We start from the raw sequence: 16,515 nt of genomic DNA, 5'->3' as shown, positions 1-16,515 counted from the left end.
CCTTTTTTCCTGGGCCCTTTCTGTTTATGTTGGGCTCTCTAGTCTAGAACTTTTGGGGAGTTTTGGTCCAGATGGGTCAGGAGTTAAATGTGGAAGCAGAAAGTAGAGAAATGGAGCCGATTTGATAAGGGGAAGAGAACCTGTTTACTGTAACGTCTTGGGGTGGAATGATCGAAGTATACGGAAGTCTGTACTAGGAGATAAAATAGTTGGAATGGCCTCGGTTGGAGAAAACAGAAAAAAGAACGGTGTCCAGCCAATTAGATGTAAAAAGGTGGCTCCCGGATTTAAAGTATCTGAACCACAGAGATCAGGATTAGCATAACTGATTTATGTCTGTGTCCCTGAGGCTCACAACACGTCCAGGCCTCGGTATCTGCAAAATGAGAGTTATGCTCAGTCGCCAGAGGCTGGAGGGCGGGTTTGGATCTTGGGAAAGAGGGGACGCAGGGAGCAGCTCGCATCTTTTCTTCCCAGCGCGGCTTTCCTCCCGGAGGCTGCAGTGATTGTCCCTGGCTCTTAGGGACGGCGGGGCCCCTCGGACCCCCGGCTCCCTCGCGTCCCTCGGACAGGCACCCGCAGCGGCGGGAGGGTGCGGCGCTTCCAGGGCTCCCGTCCCCGAGTCGCTGCGGACGTCAGAGCCGGGTGTCGAGGCGGCTGGCGGCGGGTGTCTCGGGCCGAGCTCCTTCAGTCGGGGCGGTTCCTACGCCCTCCGCCCGTCGGTGTCCCAGCCACCCGCACCGCCCGGGCTCCGCGCCCCACGCCCCGCTCCCCGTGCTCCCCCAACCCCTGCCCCCCAACCTCGCACCCTTCGCACGGCCGGCTCCTCCGCTGGCCTCTATCTTTAGTCCTTCTTTCCTGCCCCCCTGCGGCCATCAGGGGGAAAGCAGAACGACCTCTGGGCCCTGGCTGCCAGGGCCGCCGGCGCTGCCACCTCCACGGTGGGCACCTGGGTCGCGCGCGGGTGCGCTGCGCTTGGGCGGGCGGGAAAGGCTGCGCCCCGAGAGGGGGGACAGGGGTGATTCCTGCGGACCGAGACCCCCTGGGATCTTCGAGAGGGTTCAGGCCGTCCCTACCCGCCCATCTAAGCGCAGTGAGGACCCGCGGGGGGGACACCCTTTCCCAGAGCCAGGACTGGCCGCCTCATTGACAAAAACTTGATGATCTGTTGGCGGGCAGTGGATGTGCAGTGTGGAGGAAGGAGATGGGGTGTGCGGGAGGGGATCGCAGCCGGGGGTTCAAGGCAACAAGAGTAACTTCCGTAGCACCACCTGTGCTTAGGGGACTTATAGGTGTTTACTTCGCTGGAAGTTTCCCTTTCACTGTCAGCTAGCCCAGAGGGAGTTCTCAATGTTGTCCACATCCTCGAAGTACGTGGGTGCGTGGCCTTTCTCTTAGCCAACCCAGCCAGCGAGCTTTTGGCTGCCAGAAAATGTGTTTCCTATCCAACATCTCTCGCACAAGGACAAAAAATAATGCGTCTAAAAATGGTGAATTTCCTGTCTAGGCTTCCCTTGCCCAACCTGGTTCCCCGCTTACGAATAAGACTGGAGTAACAAAGATGAGTTGGAAACCCGTTTTCCTTTGTACATCCCAGATTTCTGCTGGTTCAGTGTCCTGTGTCAGGTGAAATTATTCATGAGGCTCTGAGCAGAGCTGGTAAGTCTCACTCCTTCCTCCTAGAAATTCCAAGTGGATTTAAATCACTCCCTGGTTGCTGCAGAGAGTCTATGTTTTATTGGAGTTCTCTAGTGAGCTTTGAAGTATGTGCTTACCAAATCTGTTTCTCAGCTCCCAGCTCCTGAATTAATTCTCTCCCCCCCCCCCGCCCTTCTCTTTGCTGCCACTCCGGCCACCCCCCTCAAGTGTGAACAGTGGAAGTTTTCTCTGGACAACAGCTTGGAATCAGACCTCAGGGGTTTATCAGTCAGCCTCCAGTCCTGGACACCCATTTGCTCCATGCTTGACTGAGAGATTTCAAATGTCTAATGGAACATGCAGGGAATGGGGGCCCTCGGACCTTATTCTGTGCACGGATTTATCCCTTTCTCGCAGGATCACTTAACTAGCGTCACCATTTAGTATCTTGAGCCTGGTTGCCTTGTCAGGAAAGTGGCCATTAGTATACTCATACTTTACTCATACTTTAGAGAACACAGGAAAATCCTCGCGCTGAAAACATCTTGGAGCTTTGTGAGGATTGCCACTTGCCAGAGGTTAGTGTTAATTGATGTCAGGCAGGTCTGTTGCAAAGACTGTAGACTTCTATTTATTTTTTTGTTTGTTTAAGGGCTAGAGAGGGTAAAGAGAAAACGGGCAGCTAAGGCCCTTTGGGGAGTCAGGAGGCATTTTGCATTATCTGCCATGCTACTTAAAGAAGCACTGTCGGGGCGCCTGGGTGGCGCAGTCGGTTAAGCGTCCGACTTCAGCCAGGTCACGATCTCGCGGTCGGTGAGTTCGAGCCCCGCGTCAGGCTCTGGGCTGATGGCTCGGAGCCTGGAGCCTGTTTCCGATTCTGTGTCTCCCTCTCTCTCTGCCCCTCCCCCGTTCATGCTCTGTCTCTCTCTGTCCCAAAAATAAATAAAAAACGTTGAAAAAAAAAATTAAAAAAAAAAAAAATAAAGAAGCACTGTCATCCAGCCTTCTGGGTGATCTGGATGGGACGTGGCTAAGTTGTCCGTTTCAATGCCTGCTCTTATTGTCCCCATGACTACCATGCCACTAAAATCACCATTTCGCTCACTCACACAATGTGTTCAAGAGGTAATTAAAGACTTCCCAGGAGATTCACAAGCAGCCACTTCTGGAGTTGAGATTGGTCACATTCCTATGAGTCACCTCACCAGGGGCCTCAGCTGCACAAGGACTCCTTGATTCTCCAGCTGGGCCTTTCCAGGAAAGGACAAGGACTCTGTTACCCTCTTCTTATTTCGAGTTTTACTAAAACAACATCATCGACAACAACCAAAAGTAAAACAAACAAGAAATCAAAATATACAAAAGCATGGACATCTGGCGTGTTTACAAAGCACAGATTTCTTACCCTAAAATAATTAAAGCCTGTCAGACTTGGCTGATGGTGCCTCTGGCTGGACTCATGGCTTCAGATTCCCTGTCGCCCACATCACTGCTGATTCATCAGAGGAAGGAGCTCCTGCCACTCTGCTCCCCAGTCTTCTCCTTCAGGGGGCCTTCAGCTTGGCTGGACTCCCACTGTTGAGCATGTCTCGGTCCAGAGTCGACGCGCCTCCCCACGCCTGTTGGCAGTCCCAGGATTTTCCTGAGCGGCAAGCAGGGAAGCTCAGAGCCCTCACCTGTCACTCTCCACTCTCAGGCAGCCAGCCCAGGCTGCAGGCCCAGCCCCACCCATCCAGAAGCCTGCCTACTTGGTATTCACCCCTCCCCTCCCCACCACTCCCCAGCCGGGCCTGCACTGCCGAAAACCACCTGTTTTGTGTTTTGAAAGCCTGGAAGCACCCCCCTCCCCTCCGTCCTCCACCCTCACAGACCTCCCACTGAGTTCCAGTTTCCTGTCTAAACTCCAGACTTAAGTTCTCGACTCATTTGAAGAACATAAGAGCTTGTTGCACACTCAGGCCTTTCCTTCCTGGAGCAGGAATAAAAAACCCATGGGAGGAGTTGCCAATGGTCCCCCTCCCAGGGGAAGGGCGGTCTTGTAAAGTTTTAAACCTGGCAGTCCCTACGGGCAGTCCTTAGACTTGTCAGGAGTCAGAGGTCCTCAGACTTGTCAAGGTCATCTCTGCAGGGCACTGTGTCACCGATCAGTCCCCTCAAATGTGCTAGTAACAACTTTACAAGTGAAGACTATGCCTCTGCTGTGGCATGTACTAGGAAATCACAACCATCGAGAAGATTCACATGCAGGCACAAAGGAAAACTGTTGAATTTCCTGACTGGCAATTTCTGAATGTTCTGGACATGCCAATGGGTTCAAACAAGTTTTTAGCCTTCCGCTAGCAGTTGCTACCAGGTGAGTGGGAGCAGGTGTCAAAGACTGGAGGAAGACTTTTAGAAGATAAAAAGCTTAAAGGTGACAAAGCTGTCCCCATGGAGTAGGCAGAACAGTGGCCATCCAAAAATGTCCACTTCCTCATCCACACACCCTGTGAATGTGTTGCCTTGCGTAGCAGAAGAGACTTGGCAGATGTGATCCTTGATGGGGAGATTATCCTGGATTATCTGGCTGGGCCCAGGGAGATCACAAGTGTCTTTATAAGTGAAAGGGGGAGGCAGGAGAGTCAGTCAGAGAAAGATGCTGAATTGCTGGGTTTTTGTTTTTTGTTTTGAGAGAGAGGGAGAGAGAGACAGAGAGAGCAGGGAAGAGGAGCAGAGGGAGAGGAAGAGGGAGGATCTCAAGCAGAGCTCAATGTGGGGCTCAACGCCGGGCTTGATCCCACACCCTGGGATCATGACCTGAGCCAAAATCAAGGATCGGACACTCAACTGACTGAGCCACCCAGGAGCCCCAAGAACTGCTGGCTTTGAAGAAGGAGAAAGAGGCCAAGAGCCAGAGAATGCTGGAAGCCTCTAGAAGATGGAAAAGGAAAGGGAATAGATCCTCCTCCAGAGCCTCCAGAAGAAATGCAACCTGCCTACGTGTTGATGTTAGTCCAGTGAACCCCATTTCAGACTTCTGACTTCCAGAACTAGAAGATAATAAATTTGCGTCATTCTAAGTCACTAAGTTTGTGGTAATTTGTTACAATGACAAGAGGAACTCAGTACTCTCCATCCAGTAACTTAATTGTTTACGTGACTTGTGCATAGAATACTTTTTTGGGGGGATTTGATGGGAACACTGGTACAACACAAAGAATAAAACAGCATCCGCGTTCCTTTTTTTTTCAATAGCTGTCATTTGTCATTAACTTACCACCAACGCTAAACCAGGTCCAGTGCTTGGTCACTGATGTACTCGCAAGAACATTTTGTGCCGGGTATTGTTACGCACTTTGTAAAACTGAGGCTCAGCATAGTCAAAAAATAACTTCCCCAAGGCCACACGTCAGTGCTGACAGGAGGAGAGAAAGAATACATGTTCTACGTTAGCTAATTCCAAAACCCTTGCTATTTCCTCCAACCCCTTTTTTGCCGCTTCTCAAGGAGGAACTTACAAGCCAGGGTGTTCTTCATCCCCATCCTGTTCCATCTATGGGAATACTCACTCTCATACAGTAGGACAACTGCCTTTTTCTGCCATTGTAGATGGCATTGCTGTTTGGAAAGCTCCTTTCATTTGCAAATAAGGTTCAGGTTGAGCCTCCAGCTAGGGGCATAGTGGGACACTCCTTGTGTGCAAACTCAATTTGGGTCTATCGGTTTACAAGATAACGTGTCCATTTCAAAGTCCAAGAGTGGGGAGATTCAGTGCTCCTCTCTCTTGACGTGACCTCCGCCATGTTGCCAGCTATGTAAGCCCCACACACACTTGCAAAGGGTCAGGAAGCCACCAGGGAATGACCTGGCTGATGTACACTTTGCCTGGATTCAGTGACTCTCAATCCTGGCTGCAGTCAAATCCCGTCAGAAGCTAGAGAAATCTGTCAGGGCCAGGCCCCATCCCAGGGAGTTAAACCACATGGTATCTGGTGGGACCTGGGCATCAAGGTACAGTTCAAAGTCTCCCAGATAATTCTAATGCACAGTAGAACCACTGTAGGATCCCTATCCCATCAGATTATATAATTTTTTTAAAATTTAACTTGTTTTATTTTTTTATTTTTTTAAAATTTACATCCAAATTAGTTAGCATATAGTGCAACAATGATTTCAGGAGTAGACTCCTTAGTGCCCCTGACCCATTTAGCCCATCCCCCCTCCCACAACCCCTCCAGTAACCCTCAGTTTGTTCTCCGTATTTATGGGTCTCTTCTGTTTTGTCCCCCTCCCTGTTTTTACATTATTTTTGTTTCCCTTCCCTTATGTTCATCTGTTTTGCCTCTTAAAGTCCGCGTATGAGTGAAGTCATATGGTTTTTGTCTTTCTCTGACTAATTCCACTTAGCATAATACCCTCCAGTTCCATCCATGTAATTGCAAATGGCAAGATTTCATTCTTTTTGATGGCTGAGTAATACTCCATTGTATATATATACCACCTCTTCTTTATCCATTAATCCATCGATGGACATTTGGGCTCTTTCCATACCTTGGCTATTGTGGATAGTGCTGCTATGAACATGGGGGTGCATGTATCCCTTCGAAACAGCATACCTATATCCCGTGGATAAATACCTAGTAGTGCAATTGCTGGGTTTTAGGGTAGTTCTATTTTTAGTGTTTTGAGGAACCTCCATACTATTTTCCAGAGTGGCTGCACCAGCTTGCATTCCCAAGATTATATACTTTTTTTTTTAAGTTGTATTTATTTTGAGAGAGAGAGAGAACATGCATGTGTGTAAGCAGGGGAGAGGCAGAGAGAGGGAGAGCGAAAAAGAGAGAGAGAGAAAGAGAGAGAGAATCCGAAGCAGGCTCCTCGCTGTCAGTGCAGAGTAGGACACAGGGCTCGATCCCATGAACCATGAGATTATGACCTGCGCTGAAATCAAGAGTCTATGCTTAACCAACTGAGCTACCCAGGTTTCCCCAAAATTATATCCTTTACCTGATCTATGGAGACACCTGCTGTCACTGTGAGGACTTGTCTAGACGAGTCAGCTCTGCCAAGTCAATAACTGTGGGGCTGTCAGAGCAAGTGTTCCTGTCAGGAGAGCGGGCAGAACCTTATTCACAGGACACTGCATGGCTGGGAAAGCGCATTGGGTCTCTTCCCGGGCAGATGCTTTCTATGGTGACTAGCCATCTCAGTTTGCCCAGGACCTTGGGGGACAGGGTGTTCCCAGACATGAGACTTTAATGGCTAAAAACAGGAACGTTTCGGCCATTTTGACAGGGAACTCGAGGTCTGAAGCCCACAGGATCAGACTGTCATGGTTGGGTGGTCCATTCTGGCATCAGAAGAGGGGTGTGTGTGTCTCTGCGTGTGACAGAGCGTGTGCATGAGCGTGAGTGTGTGTGAAAGCTTGTGTGAATGTCACTTGAGTGTGTGTAAGAACATTGCACGTTTGTGTACAGGAACGCGTGCAAGTGTACGAGAGGATGTGTGTGTGTGGATAGGAGTGTGTGACTGAGTGTGTGTGTGTGGGGGGGGGGCAGTGTTCAAGTGACAGTGTTAGGCATTCTGGGGACGGGAGGCCTCACCAATCCAGAATCACCCACGGCAGTCGCTTCTGAAACATCTGAGCCTGGGCCAAGCCAGCTGGCCCTGGGTCCTGCCAGAGAGCAGCCCAGAAAAAAAAAGTTTGCCCTGAGTGGTTCAGTGAGCTCAGGGGTAGAAATTGTACATTTATTTTGCTCTATGACAGTATAATTAGCTTTTCCTCTTGTGAGGAATGAAAGGGCAGTGCTTTCTGACAGCTGTGGGAGCTGCCTTCCTGCCTGGATAAGTCTAGTATCCCCCAATATTGTTACACCTGTTTAAACAAGGAACAAAATAGGTATTTATTTGAAGTTCAAGAGGCCATATGAGCCATGGCCTAAATATAGGCCTGGATATAATTATAAAGATACTTAATTCTTTGTTCTGAGGGATTTTTTGCAGCCCGCTGTTCCCTCAGAGGCTCTGGCCATTTCCTTAAACACATGTACTTCTCAGAATGAGTAAAGGCAGGGGTGACAAAGCCTCGTGGAGTGTAGGGTACAAGCCTGGGGGGCAAGGGAGAGCAATGACTCCCAGACCTTGTTGATCATCAGAACCGTTAGGGAGGAAACTTGATAAAGATGTAGATCTCTGGAGATTCTTCCCTTTGGGTTTGGAACAGAGGGCAGGAACATGTATTTTTAAAGCTCCCCAGGTGATTCTGATGATTACCCAAGTTTGGGAACCTCTGACTTAAGTCATTGGGGTGGGGGACTCCTTCCTATGAGTACTTTCTGGGAGTAGGTCAGAAATGCTAATAATTGCCATTTCCTGACCACCCGTCACATGCAGGCACTCATCATTATTCCCATTTTGCAGATGAGGTGACTGAGTCCTTTCCTTCCTTTCTGTGCTGTATGCCAGAGCACCTCCGGGCAGGAGTTCATCACGAGTTTTAGGTCATAGGCCCTTTGTGACTTTGATGAAAGTATAAACCTCACACCATAAAACAAAACTGCACATGCACAGAAGATTTTGCCCAATTTTGGAGCGTTCATGGAGCCCCCTGAAGCCTATCCAAGGACCTGTGGTTAAGAATGTCCATCCTGGGGGCACCTGGGTGGCTCAGTCAGGTAAGCGTCCAACTCTTGATGTCGGCTCAGGTCATGACCTCATGGTCATGAGATCAAGCCCTGGTTGGGCTCTGTGCTGACAGCTCAGAGCCTGCTTGGGATTCTCTCTCTCTCTCTCTCTCTCTCTCTCTCTCTCGCTCTCTCTCTCTCTCTCTTTTTGACCCTCCTCTGCCTGCTCTCTCTCTCACAATAAATAAGTAAACATTTTTTTAAAAAGAGAATATCCACCCTAAAGGACATTCCCTATGGGGAGTCCACAAACAGGCATGATGAGCTGGGTCCTCAAAAGCCTGAGTAAAGGCTTACAGGCCACTGTGGGATTTATAGGACTTCAGGGCACAAGAAAGCTGGGGATACAAGAAGTGAGGATGGAAACAGGTCCCACTTCCAGTTTAGTTGGAAAGACATGACTGCATAGGAAGAAAGATATGAGTTCAAGGTAGTTTATGGCAGGCCCAAAGAAAGGTCCAGGCCGTGCTGCAGTTCAGTGAGGTGAGGCTGTGGACTGTGGGAGCGCCAAGGGTGGGGAGGCGAGGGCTGAGCCTTGGAGGAGCCTGGCCTGAGCTCAGCAGGGAGGAGAGAATTCTAGGCAGGGGGAGCTTAGTGATGCTTTGGGTGGGGGAGGAGGGGAGAAAGACACACCCAAGGCAGAGACCAGGAAAACCAGGCCTTTAAAAAAAAAAAAAGAGGGGCGCCTGGGTGGCTCAGTCTGTTAAGCGTCCGACTTCAGCTCAGGTCACGATCTCACAGTCTGTGAGTTCGAGCCCGCGTCAGGCTCTGGGCTGATGGCTCAGAGCCTGGAGCCTGCTTCCAATTCTGTGTCTCCCTCTCTCTCTGCCCCTCCCCCGTTCATGCTCTGTCTCCCTCTGTCTCAAAAATAAATTAAAAAGGTTAAAAAAAAAAAAAGATTCTGCTTTCTAAAAGATGAATTTCCCTCCCCACCCCTAAACAGGAAGGAAGAAAGAAAAGGATAAGAGAAAGAAGTGCTTAACAGAGCGATAGCCCTTGTAATCATTTTAAAATATGTTACACTGAACAATTAAACCCTTTTAACACAAAACGTAATGCTAGATTATTATGCTTTACAGTTACAGAAAAAATATAATTACAGAATAATTACATACTTTACTTAAACTATGTTAACTTACAGTTCCCCACAGATAATGTGGCCCAGGAACAGGACCTCAGATAAACTTGCATGGGAACCTCTGTCCGTTTATCTCTGAGACTCTGTGCATAGCACCATTTGCAGATTATGTCAGAAGTCTAAATTTGAGGCTCTTTGTAAAGGTGAAGTTTGAGCCAAAGGCATTCCTGCCCAGTGACAGACCCTTTCACAGTGTGCTTGAAAATCTGCAGGGAAAAGTGAGGCAAATAAGTATGTCTGGATCCCATTGGAGCAGCCCCGCTGAGTTTCCTCCTTTGTCCTGTAGGGGGCGCCGCCGCAGTTTTAAGGGAAGTAAGGTGGAGTCCCAGTAGGGCAGAGGGCAGAGGACTCTGGGTGTGGGAGAAACTGGAGGCTGGGAGACTAGCCAAGAAACAGGTGCAGAGAGGCAGCTGCAAGGAGAAGAGCCTGGACAAGGGCCAGGGAAGGGCAGATTCCAAGAAGGCAGGATCATCTTCCCCAGCGGCCTGGAGGACAAAGAGGAGGCAGAGAGGAGCTCTGGTTTTGCCTGCGAGTGACTGGGCAGTGGTGGCTCCACAGACAGAACCAGGATTCACAGGGTCTGCAGTGTGAAGTTCTGGCAGGAGGCAGGGAGGCTCACCCCATAGATGATCTCACGTGTGCTTCCTCCCAGTAGGAATGTCCTGATAGTTCCTTAAAAGACAAATTCTGCAAGCGGGGTTCCCTGCTGGCCTGACACTGTGCTCCCTGAGGGGTGTGCAGATTCTGGGGAGCACTGCTTTCCGGCTTGGGAGGTCCCTCTGTTTGCTCTGCCCAGAACCTGACACCATAACGTGAGATTCGGGTTCTTTAAATAGACAAGGGATTTCAGCAACTCCAGGGCAAGATGCCTTGCAGGTATCTGCAGAACGTTTTAATGACAAGTGAACATAGGAAAATTAATAATAAAAAACAAAGTCAAGAGTGAATCTGTAAGGTTAGGTGGAGGCAGAAATAGGGGAACGTGCAGGTTGAGATGGACATTTACTCTTGGGTAGTATCAGGAATTAACAGTGAACTAAAGCTTACAAGAAAGTAGAAGGAAGTGTGGAATCAGATAGCTATTTCCCACAGTGGTTCAGTTCTGTACAAAGAACCATGGGTTTCAGAAATGCACGTTGCCACTGTCTGGGATAGTGAAATGATTTCTTAGACAAATAAAGTAGCTTCCTGCTTCTGAATGCAATGTCTTTGCATAACAACGAGCTTACTAAACACACCCAGAAATCGTTACAAGATTCTTTAACTTATTAAAAAAAAAAAATGATTGAAAACATGTTGGGAATCTGATTTCCCATGTTTAGACAAAGCCACACATGACTACTTTTAAAGAACAATTGCAACATAAAGATACATTTAGCTGTATTCTAATTTAAAAGCACCCGTTGCAGGCACATGTGACCAGTTATAACCAACAAAATGTGAAATGTCTTCTCTCACCAGATACTGAATCTGCTGGTGCCATGATCTCGGACTTCCTGGCCTCCAGACTGGGGGAAACAAATGTTTGTTGTTTATAAGCCACCAAGTCTAAGGTAATTTCGGTATAGCAGCCAAAAGGGAGTAAGACAATGGATGTTTGCATTGTTTCTACTTCTTCCCTGTTGTTTACAATGCTGTGGTTGACATCCCTTTACACATAATGTCTTTGTGCTCATGCCTCCGAGTTTCTTCCAAGAATATAGCAAGAAGTGGAGTTAGTGAGTCATAGTGAATATCCATTTTCAGTGTTGCTGGATATTTGCCAAATGAATCTGGAAGAGGGTGGACCGGTTTGTGATGAGAGCAGCTATTTTTAGAGCTTACATTTTTTAAAATTCTATTTTTTTAATTAAAAAAAAATGAAGTTTATTTCTTTATTTTGAGAGAGAGAGAGAGGGAGCACACATGAATGGGGAAGAGCCAGAGAGAGAGGGAGAGAGAGAAGCCCAGGCAGGCTCCGTGCTGTCAGTGAGGGGCCCTACACGGGGTTCCATCTCACAAACCATGAGATCGTGAGCTGAGCAGAAATCAGCTGAGCAGAAATCAAGAGTCGAACGTTTACCTGACTGAGCCACCCAGGCGCCTGGAGAGCTCGCGTTGTATGCTCGTATCTTTGCCCTGTGTCCTCAAACAGTGTCATGCATTCACCTTTAGAAATTTTCTAAACTAACCACTGTCATCCTAGATAATTGCGTTTTACAACATTTTCAAGGGTTTTTTTTTTGTATTTTTTTTTGTTGTTTTTTAAGACATATTCTTTCAGCGCCTGGGTAGCTCAGTTGGTTTAAGCCTCCGACTCTTGATTTTCACTCAGGTCGTGATCTCATGGTTGTGACACTGAGCCCCGCGTCAGGCTCTGTGCTGACAGTGTGGAACCTGATGAAGATTCTCTCTTTCCCTCCCTCTTACCTTCCCTGGCGAGCACACGTGCACGCCCTCTCTCAAAAAAACTAAATAAACAAAATAAAAAAGACATATTCATTGCAAAAAATTAAGACGATTTGTAAAGGTATAAAGGACAAGGTAATGATCACCTGAAATCCAAGCCCCCAAAGAGGACCACTATTAACATTTTGGTGAATATGCTTCCAAATATTTCTGGTTCAAATGGATATGTGCACAACATTACAGAAATGAAATCAGGCGGGATGTTGATTGCCTGCCTTTTCACTCAACGGTCTGTTATGAACATCTTGAGACAGTTTTCCAAATCTGTAAAACTCCTTGATCTCCTCTGGCTTGGAGTTGCTTTGGGGTTAGCAGATGAGAGAAAGGGAAGAGAGGAGAGAGAGCTAAACATGGCCAAGGGCTGGGTACGTGCTGTGTCTGATTTCCCCGTCCCTACCATCCCGGGCAGTGACAGGCCTGTCACCCATTCCACGGATGGGGAAATTAAGGTCATAGCAACGGAAGCAGTGGAGTTGGAATTCACTAAGGTCTCCCCCTTAGTCAACTGCATTTACTCCACCCACCTACCCCTCTCCATCTCCCACGGGGCTCCGCAGTTCTCCAGAGGTGCAAAAGGTGAAAGGCACTTGAAGACCCAGAAGATGGGAGGCCGTCATCTCACCACAACCTTGGTGAAGCCAACAGGGGTGAGAATATTCGAAACTTGCCTCAATGCGGTAAGCATCTGTTTTCCCCTTTCCCACCTCAGGTGGAGGGGCAGCAGGCCTTCGGAGGGGCATTAATCTGGAAACATCTCAGAAGGGAGGGTGAAGAGCCATGCCTTGACTAGATGGAAGCAGCCAGATCTGGAGAAAGGGTTCTAACTTCTCCCAGGCTTGCAAGGGGTGGGAGGGTCGAGGAACATGGGGAGGCAGAGATTGGGTGGCTAGTGGATGCCAGGTCTGTGGTAAGGGAGGAGGAGAGCTCTGAGGTCTTCTCTGAGTTGCCGGGAGGGCCCAGAAGACAGATGGTGAGGGACTGGGATCAGCTGTAGCTTCATGTAGCCAGAGGAGCAGTGGTAAAGAGGGATACCACCAGGGCCCAAGGACACAGCCTCCCTTCCTACCCCTACCATTGGGTAGTGCCATATAAGCCCACGTTTCTTGTAGGCTCCCAGGATAGGGGAAGGGAGCACCCTAATTTTTTTGGCTGCTAAATTTCATTTTGGAGAAATAAGGGAATGTGACATTCCTTGAATTCGATACTGTGGCCTGAAATGCAAGGCTAATGATATGGCTCTGTGACCTGTCCAGTCACCCAGGACCTCACACTTAGAAGAACCCCCCGCACTTCAATGCCCTGCCGTCACCATCTTGAAACTCTTAATACGTTTTGGACGAGGAGCCCCAGTTTCATTTTGCACTCACGTGCCGATTGTATAGCTGGTCCTGTGAAAATGCATGGCTGCTGCATCCCCACATGGCAGATGCTTCAAAATTCTTGCATCTTTAGGAGCACTCCTCACCGAGGGCTGGGGAACTTACTGAGAATGCTCACCACCAGGCAAACCCACCGTACGTCCACATGCATCATGACCCCCTCATGCCTATTCATGCTGTTGTGTTTCTATAATGCTCATTCACCAAAGGAGTTGGTTACATTCGTCTCTCCGGTGAAAGTAGGGCTAAATATAAACTTAATATGTATTATTATGACGCTATATATGAAAGCCATGGTGGTGCATAGAAGGGGTAGCCAAGATGAGAGCAAAGCTGCTGGGGGTGCGGGGTTGGGGGGGTGCATTTTGTCAGCGGGTTCCAGTGGAGCAGGCTCGAAAGTCACATGTGTGTGTCAAGAATCCCAGCCTGGTCCCAGGAATGAGCGCTTGCCTAGTGCTGACAGTTTGGAGTATTTGTCCCTGCACAGCCCCCTCTTGTTTTTCGGCCTGAAATTTGCACAGATCTTCAGAAGCTGTACATCAATCTGGACTCTTTGTATATATTTGGAGCTGAATAATGTGCTTTTGAAGCCATCAGATCCTGACGTTTATGATGTCTTCCAGTTGGTCCCCAGGTTCTTGGGACTTAAATGGCTGCTTTATGGAGTGAGGACACTTTTTTTCCAAGGTTCTGAAATTTGCACAGCTCTAGCCTGAGGTTTCCAGAAGGACCTGGCCAGTACCTGGGTGTTTGTGGATTCTGGGCGGAAATGTCCCCCAGAGATGAGGGGTATGACCAGGGGCTAGGAGACTGGGGTGCAGCGCCCCTCTGACATAGACTCCTCCGTGCCCTTACTCACTCTCTCTCATTGCAGTCCGCTTTCTCTGTAATTAGCACAGGACAGCTGCCTCCATTTCCTTACAGGTAGCTTTAATCACCCACCACGGGGGTATCAGGCACAGACCAAAGTGCTAAGGGGAAGGAGATGTTGTCAGGGGCTTCATGCCAGGTTTTATTACGGGCTTGCGGTGTTCTGGGCATTGCTCTAAGCCTCTCTCATGGGTGATTCTATTTAACTCTCAAAACTACTCAGTGAACCAGGCACTCTTATTATCTCCTTTTAGCAGCCAAGAAAAATGAGACATTGAGCGGCCAAAGAAACTAAGGCAAGCTAGCAAGTGTTAGAGCTGGAACTCAAAGCCTGGCTGAGCCTGCCAGTGGGATCCCATGCATGCTCACCCAGCAGACTGGTAGAGAGAGGAGACTAATTACAACAAGGGCCCCAGAGCAAAGGTGCAAGCTGACACCCCTGAGAAATGTGGGGTGTTTGAGCATGAGAGAGGCCAGGAGGCAGCATTTTCATGGGGGAGATGGTGCTACCAAGCAGTGGAGAAGCAGGGCACCCTTCGCTTACCAGACAGTGACCGGCTACGGGGGGGGGGGCCTGAGGACCCAGGACACACTGGGTCACAGAAGAGGACAGATGGGACACATGTGTGAGGCATCCAAGAGCACCCTGGAACCTGGATACAGAAACTTGATGTGGCTGCCGAATTTCCATGAGCAGAAGCTGGAGGTGGGGGCCAATGTCCTGTGAATATCATTCAAACCCTGTTCTGAGCTGGTGTGGCCCAGGAATGAGGGTCACAGGCATACAGGCAGAGGTGGCCAGGCTGGCAGTGTCAGCTAAGCATCACTGCCACCCATGGTCTGGGTGATCAAAGGAGGCTTCTTGGAGGAGGTGAACCCTGAGCTAATCCTTCAAGGGTGGGTGGGAATTAAAAACACGTGCGGAGAAGAGGAGACGGTGAAAAGTGGAGAGATCTAAACTTCAAAAGATATTTTAAAATAGGGAAAGTCACAAAATAGCATGGATACTGTGATTCCTTTTTTTGTTAAAAACGTGAGGGAATATATACATATATGCATATAGACACTCGTAAATATTCAACAAATGATATATGGAAGAGTATTTATTAAAATAATAACTATGCTACCATTATTGGGTGGTTTTTACTTCTTTTTGTTCACCTGTATTTTCAAATTGTTCTACGATAAGCATGTAGTACTCATGTAACATATAGAATATAGGCTGCCTTAAGTCCTATCAGTATGCAAATGCCTCATGAAGGAAGCTCCACCTGACTGTAAGTTGCAATGCACTTACGGGCATGTACTCTGTAGGTTTGATTCTATCTCCACAACTTACTAGCTAGTGAAATGGAATAATGATAGTACCTACCTCCTAGGCTCTTCTTCTTCTTTTTTTTTTTTTTTAATATAATGTATTGTCAAGTTGGCTAACATACAGTGTATACAGAGTGCTCTTGGTTTTGGGTGTAGATGCCCGTGATTCATCGCGGCAATACCCGGTGCTCATCCCAACAAGTGCCCTCCTCAATGCCCAGCACCTATCTTCCCCCCTCCCCCGCACCCCCTGTCCTAGGCTCTGTTTGAACTCAGTAAATGTTATCATTGGCTTTTCTCTCTCTCTCCTGAATACCACTTTGAACCATGCATGTGAAGGTGGTATAGACTGGAGGTGTAAGCCTAAGATTCTGCATTTCTAACAACCTCTAGGATGTCACATTGCTGACTCATGGACCACACTTCAAGGCATGAAGGTAAGGATGTGTTAATGTCTTTCTACAATGTCCAGGAACAAAATGCCCTTACGTGTGTTCAGATACTACCTGTCATATGGATTCTCTTTTCTCTTGGGCAGTGTTATGCTTTCTGTCCATCAGTAAACATAAACAACTACCTCTGTGTGTAAGACTCTGTGCTCAGTTCTGAGAAATCATGGTATCTGTTATAGGACAGGGCCGCTACCCTTAAAGAGCTTATATTTAACACCTAAACATCAAAATGTAGGCAGCCATGAAAAGAAGCTATCCTGGGTGCTAAGTGAGGGCTACAAACAACGAATGAGAGCAAGGTTCCAAAGTCTATTTTAAATTCTGTAAAGAACTAAAGTCCAAATACTTACTTTGAAACGTTGAGGATTAACACATGTTCCAGATGCAGGATTGCGTGAATACGTCTTAAGAGTTAATGTGAGTCGTGTCTCTCTATATAAATATGTGCTCCCATAGGATATGTGAGGTTGTGGTGTATTATTTGCATAGTTGCAAATCCTCCCCATTCCTTGTTGAATGGAAGAACCAGGGGTTGAGATATGGAAGTCATCTGGAACATAAATGCATAGGCTTGCGGCCACACCACACTATTGTATCCATTGTTTAAGGAA

This window comes from Panthera tigris, chromosome A1, assembly GCF_018350195.1.
Source record: "Panthera tigris isolate Pti1 chromosome A1, P.tigris_Pti1_mat1.1, whole genome shotgun sequence".
Classification (NCBI taxonomy): Eukaryota; Metazoa; Chordata; class Mammalia; order Carnivora; family Felidae; genus Panthera; species Panthera tigris.
This window is presented reverse-complemented; position numbering follows the sequence as displayed.